The 6223-nt window shown below is 42.5% G+C and overlaps 1 pseudogene; it reads right to left on the bottom strand.

The window, feature by feature from the left end:
- Positions 1-5137: 5137 nt before the first annotated feature.
- On the bottom strand, positions 5138-6148 carry LOC128736716 (uncharacterized protein K02A2.6-like; annotated as a pseudogene).
- Positions 6149-6223: the final 75 nt, after the last annotated feature.

Raw genomic sequence — 6223 nt, forward strand, 5'->3', positions numbered from 1 at the left:
ATACATTAAGTGCTGCTCAGATTGGGTGATAACGGAATCGATTATTTTATACCGCTAAGAGTAGCGATTGGGCAATGCTTTTGAAAACGATAAGCAACACATGCCGCAGGTATAGTAGAACTGACAGGGAACGTATCCGCCAACTTCCTATTGATTTACTTTAAAAATCTGTAAAATATACAATATGGTTGAGGGAAATGACCTGCTGAAGAAACTAAAGAAGGCAGATTGCAGAGCAAGATATTGAATGATATTTCATTGCACCGGTATCTTCACACATTGAGGGGCCTGGGAACGGGTGGTCCAGAGAGCGAAAAATTTGTTTGAACCACCTATCTGATACCTATTCATTCTTGGATACAGTATCTAAGTTAAAAACTATGAAAAATTCTTGGAATGTGTGGGACACAACACATGGATCAAGAATTACATGGGAATCAGTAATTCAATGGTGTCCTAGATGGTGAAGTCATTCAAGAGCAAGAGAGTCCAGGCGACCCAGCAAGTTTGTAGTTTATGTTCCGAAATTTTGAAGCAAACTTGACATAAATTGAATTTTTGTCGACTATTTTTGCGTGTCTCATTTTTAGTACAGTTTTTATGTGACAATCCATCCTGCTGCTGCTCGCCGACGTTTTGTCTGAGGCAAACAGATATAGGAATTCCAATTTGTCACGTCAAGAAACACGTGTTAATTCTTGACTTTTTCGGCTGTTGAAGCACAACATTGACGTGCGTTTAGATAGGCAACATGTGGTATGCAACTTGTTTCTAACTATTGCCCGATGTTCCCAAGTAACTATTGCAAATAGGGCTGTCAAACCAGTAATACCGACCAATTTTTGGAATATCCTAGTTTTTTAAACTCTTTTAAAGCTTTTCTTCGAAAATATGTCTGCTAAGAACTAAATTTGATAGAAGTTTGTATAACTCATAGAAAAACTACTTGTTGTTAATACTGAAGAGACTCTTTGACTACTTAACATCTTTACATTTTTACTGTAAAAATGTTCCATTGTATGAGCCAGGCGTCGCGTTCCAATTTATTTTTGAACAACTTGATATTCAAAGCCAGTAAATTATTCGAAGCTTTCAAATGACGAATTTAGCAAACAAGATCAGAATACGGGGATCTTTGCGAAATAATAAAAATAATCAGAATACGACGAATCTATTATTATTACTTATCGTAAAATTATCAGCCGGTTAGGTTGAAAGCTCCCGATTTTTGGTCGCAACTAGGCTCAGAAACAAAGTTGAAATCGGACTTAAAATCGAACTTGATTTTGGACATTTAATCGAACTTGCATTAGGAATAATTTCGGAATAATCGGAAAAAGCGCCAGAAGGAGGACAGAGATCGTAAGAACCTTTCTTCCCTGGCCCCAAAACCTACATGCCAATTTCCACGCCGATCGGTTCAGTACTTTTCGATTCGATAAGGAACATACGGGTAGACAGACGGAAATTCATTTTTATAGGTATAGATTGAATTAGACTTGTTTAAAATTTGAATTGAATTTGAAATTCTAGTTAAAATTTTATTTAAAATTACATTTGAAATCGAAATTTACTTTAAATTGGAATTTAAATTGTCCACAAAACTGGACACAAAGTTTAGCTTAAAATTAAAATTTACGTTTGATCTTTTTTCTGTTTTACTTATTCTCTCTTCCAGTCCTATTTTTCCACTTTTTGCTCCGTTTTTTCTCCCTGGATTTTGCTCTCACTTTATATTAATTTCTCTTTTTCTTTCGTTTTCCTTTTTTTTCGTTTCCTGTTTTAGTTTTTTTTATTATCCATCCTCGTTTTCTTCACGCTTTTCCCTCGTATTTTATTATTTTCTTTTTCGTTTTAAGTCTTTTCTGTTGTTTCCTTTTTTTCGTTTCTAGTTTTCGTATTTTTTTGACTATCTTTTTTTCCTTCTCATTTTTCATCTTCGTCTGTGGCATCTTTTTATTATTATTTCTCTTCCCTCTCCGCTTTTCCTTCTTTATGTGCCGTTTTCTCTCCCGTTTTACCTTTTTCTTTGGCCTATTTTTCCCGTTTTTCTTTTCTTCATTTCTTCCCATTTTCCCATGTCATGTCCCATATTTTTGCTTTTATATTTCGTTTAACCTCTTTTCCCCGTTTGCCTCATTTCCTCGGTTGGTTTTTTACTCCCTCGCTATACTTATTTTTTCTTTTGGTTTCTTTTGCTATCTGTTCCGCCTTCCCTTTCTTATCTCGTTTTCCTGCTTTTTCTCTATCGTTATCCCACATTTCGTGTCACGTTTTTTTTTCATATAGTCTTCTTCAGTCTTTCCTGATGTATGTCTAGTTTTTTTCCTTTTCTCTCTCGTTTTTCCTTTTTTCTGTACGCTGTTTCTTCTTTCTCCGTTATTCGCCCTTTTTCTCCGAGTTGTCCTCCTAGTCTGTCACGTTTTTTTTCTTTCTGTCTCATTTTTCCTTTATTACTTCTTTTGCTGGACACGGGCTACCTCTGGAATCATCGGTAATCTGTCTGTGAATGTGTTTAGAAAATTTATAACATTATCATAAGAAACTGTTTGCGTTATTTGATTTATGAGGGACGTATTCTTCTGTCAGGAAATTAAAATTGTGTTTGGAATTGGACTTGCAACTAGACTTAAAAGTGGATGTGAAAGCGACGTTTAAATTGAGCACGAAATTAGAATTGAATTTGAGCTTGAAATTGAGCCTATATTAGGGTTTGTGTTTGACGAGTTGTTCGGGTATAGAAATAAACTATCCCTCATTGGGAGCGAAAGACACGGTATTTAACATATAAAACGTATATTTTCTACTGACTAAAACGTGTCGCGTGTAATGCTCTACTGGTTAAAACCGGAAGTCATTTTACCATGAACTCTTATCACACATATAAGCGCCTACCAGCTTCATCCTAGTGACAGGGGAACTGTCACTGGAGAGCCCAGCGTCGTGCGGAGCGCACATACAGGCGGGGGCACTCCGACAGAATAGAGTCGTCTCCAACATCTCCCCTCTTAATAAAGGTGTTACAGGTCGAACCACTTTGGCGTCCTTCGATTTCTGGAAGATCGCCGAGGAACTCTTTCCACCGGATCTGCCTCAACTGCTGACTCAAATTCGGTTGAAACTGATGATGTTGATGTTGACGTTTATGGAGACTGGATAAACGACAACGGACTCAACACCGAATTTTGCGGCTGGTCAGGCCGCGGACTAGACACTGCTTGCTGTGGTGAAGAAGTTTGCAATGTGATTGTGTGTGTTTGCAGACGATTGTGTAGAAGCTGGCTCGGATAGCTAGCGAGGCCAGACCAGGTTCAGGCAAGTTCTAGGCTTCAAGTAGAACATCCAAGGCTAGCTTCTGTTTGCAACTGCTGACTGGGTTCGCTGACTGGCTGGGTGCTGAATCGGTCACGGTTCGGCTTCGTAACTGATTGATGTGTGAACGTAGCATTCGGTGGTTCTCAATCCACACATTGTGTATGACGTCTCCCAGGCGTTGACATACGACACCTGGTGCCCATTTCCAACTGTTTCGTGTGTAGACCTTGGCGTAGACTAGGTCGTGTTTACTGAAGTACCTTGGTTCCGGCTTGCGAACTGTTGGCGGACGAAGCAACTCGAGGCGCGTTCGGATTTGGCGCCCAAACATGACTTTAGATGGCGATTTGCTTTTTGGTAAGGAGCGGTTTGGCGTGCTCCGGTAGGTCAGCAGGAATATGTCCAAAGCTTCTTCGATGTCTCCTCTCCCCTCTTGAATTCTTTTGACAGTGCGTTTGAACGTGTCCACGAAACGTTCGGCTTGTCCGTTTGACTGTGGATGGAACGGGGTTGTTCGTACGTGTTCGATGTCATTCATCATACAGAAATCGGCGAAGTGAGCGCTGGTGAACTATGTTCCATTGTCCGATACTAAAATTTCAAGCATCCCAAGTCGAGCAAATAATCCACGCAGAATCCTGATAGTAGCGTGAGCAGTGATACGTCGAGTTTGTACCACTTCAGGCCACTTGGAGAAGCTATCGACGGCGACGTGAACATATTCGCCTTCGACTGGCCCGGCGAAATCGACATTCACTCGTTGCCACGGACCAGAAGCTGTGGCCCATAGGACAGAATCCATGTGAGGTGCAGATGCAGGAGCCAGGATGTCCGAGGTGCAGTTGTCTCAGGCACTGTTTGCGGTACTGGGGTGGAGTAACGAGTCGTTCCCCGAACTAGATGCATCCGTCCACTAGGCTGAGCGATTCTTGTCTGGCATGGAACCGCTTGAGTTCTGGCTCGATGAGTTGCGATTGTGGTCAACCATCACGGACGTACCGAAAAACTTTGCGAAGGAGTGGATCGCACTGCGTACCCTGTGCGACGACCGACGACTCTGAAACTGAGATGAAGAGTGTTAGCTGAACATGAGGCCACAGCCTTGATATCGTCTTCGAGGCGGATGCTGGCGATGATGTAGTCTTCCTCTGGTTTCTTATGCTGATCGATGAGACGTGACAGGACATCAGCGTTGCCGAACTTGTTGGTTGCCACGTACTCGATCTCGAAGTCATACAGTAGTAGGGTCAAGGCAAATCGTTAAAGTCTGTTGGCAGTGTAGACGGGAATGCCTTTCTTGGATCCGAAGAGTGGTGAGTGCTCTTGAAGCGTGCTGAACCACTTTCACTGAACCATCTGGAAAAATGTGACTGATCGTTGCTCCGAGGCCAATGCATCAGCTGCCACAATGATGTCCAACTTCGGATTGTAGTGGGTAGAAGTGTAGAAGCAGATTCGACGAGAGAATTCGTCTGAAATTGTCGAATGCTTGCTGACAATCTTGATTCCACTTGAATTTTGCTTCTGACTTGAACAGATTTTCAAGAAGATAGCGCAACATCCGTTTGTTCAGCCCAAACTTTCCATAATAGTTGATTGCACCGAGAAACGAGCGGACTCCAGAGACGTCAGTGAGAGGCGACAGCTTAGTAATCGCTTCGATTTTTGATGAATCCGGGCGCAAACCGTTATGGTCGATGACGTGACCCAGATACTGAATATGAGGTTTTCGGAATGAACATTTTTCCGCTCGGATCGTAAATCCGAAACCTTCAATGCGCTGTATAACCGCTTTCAGATTACGGTCGTGCTCCTCTTTATTTTAACCACCGACTACGACGTCGTCCATATAGCCGGATGTTCCCTTGAGACCGGCAAGCATCGTGTCGATGAGCAGCTGGAATGCTCCTGGAGCGATCTTTACACCTGGTGGAAGACGGTTGTAGTGGTACAGTTCACGCTGAGTGTTTATCGTTAACAGACCACGGCTTGCTTCATCAATTTTACTTGCAGAAAAGCATCGGAGAGATCAATCTGGCTGAATTCATCACAGTTATCCAGCTTGGCGAAGATATCCTCCGAAAGGGGAAGCGAGTATTGATGCGTCTGCAAGGCGGCATTCAGTCCCATCGAAGAGTCTCCGCAGATCCTAATCGAACCGTTTGCCTTACGTACTATCACTATCGGAGCGGCCCACTCCGAATAATCCACCGGCGAAATGATATTCAACTGCTCGAGACGGTCGAGCTCTTGATTCACAGCGTTTAGCATTGCATACGCAACAGGGCGTTTCGGGCAGAAAACTGGTTTGCACTGTTCTTTCAGTTCCAGGTTTATTTTAGTCTTTTGACACAGGCCAAGCTTTTCACTGAACAGCTTCGGGAATGTTTAATTCAGGGAATTAATAGACACTGGGGAACTGGATACTTGACGACAAAATGTATCCATCGGCACTGACCATAGTCCGAAACTGTCCACTAAAACAGATCCGAGAAGTTGCAATTGTTTATCTGTCACACGTATCACAACAAAATGCACTTGCAAGAGGCAAAACACTTCCCGAAGCTGTTTTAGCTTTCACTGTTGCTGGACTTCCAATCTTCCGCCAAATCTTTTATCAATCACTGTTATATGGGAGGCTGTATCTTGCTGCAACTGCGTCTCACCTCCGGGGAACGGTACTAGAACAAATCTGCGTGTTTCGACACCACAAACATTCACTGTTACAATATTGCTGGGTACTGTGTACTTTTTCCGATTTTTTGTTGATCTTCGCGATTTCGCACTTGAACAGAATACTTCCCGATGCCCGATTTTGCCACAATCGCACCATTCATGACCCTTAAACGTGCAATAACGAGTGTAATGAAACGAGCCACAAAACCAACATGGCGATTTGGGTTCGTTT

This window comes from Sabethes cyaneus, chromosome 2, assembly GCF_943734655.1.
Source record: "Sabethes cyaneus chromosome 2, idSabCyanKW18_F2, whole genome shotgun sequence".
In the NCBI taxonomy this organism is placed as follows: Eukaryota; Metazoa; Arthropoda; class Insecta; order Diptera; family Culicidae; genus Sabethes; species Sabethes cyaneus.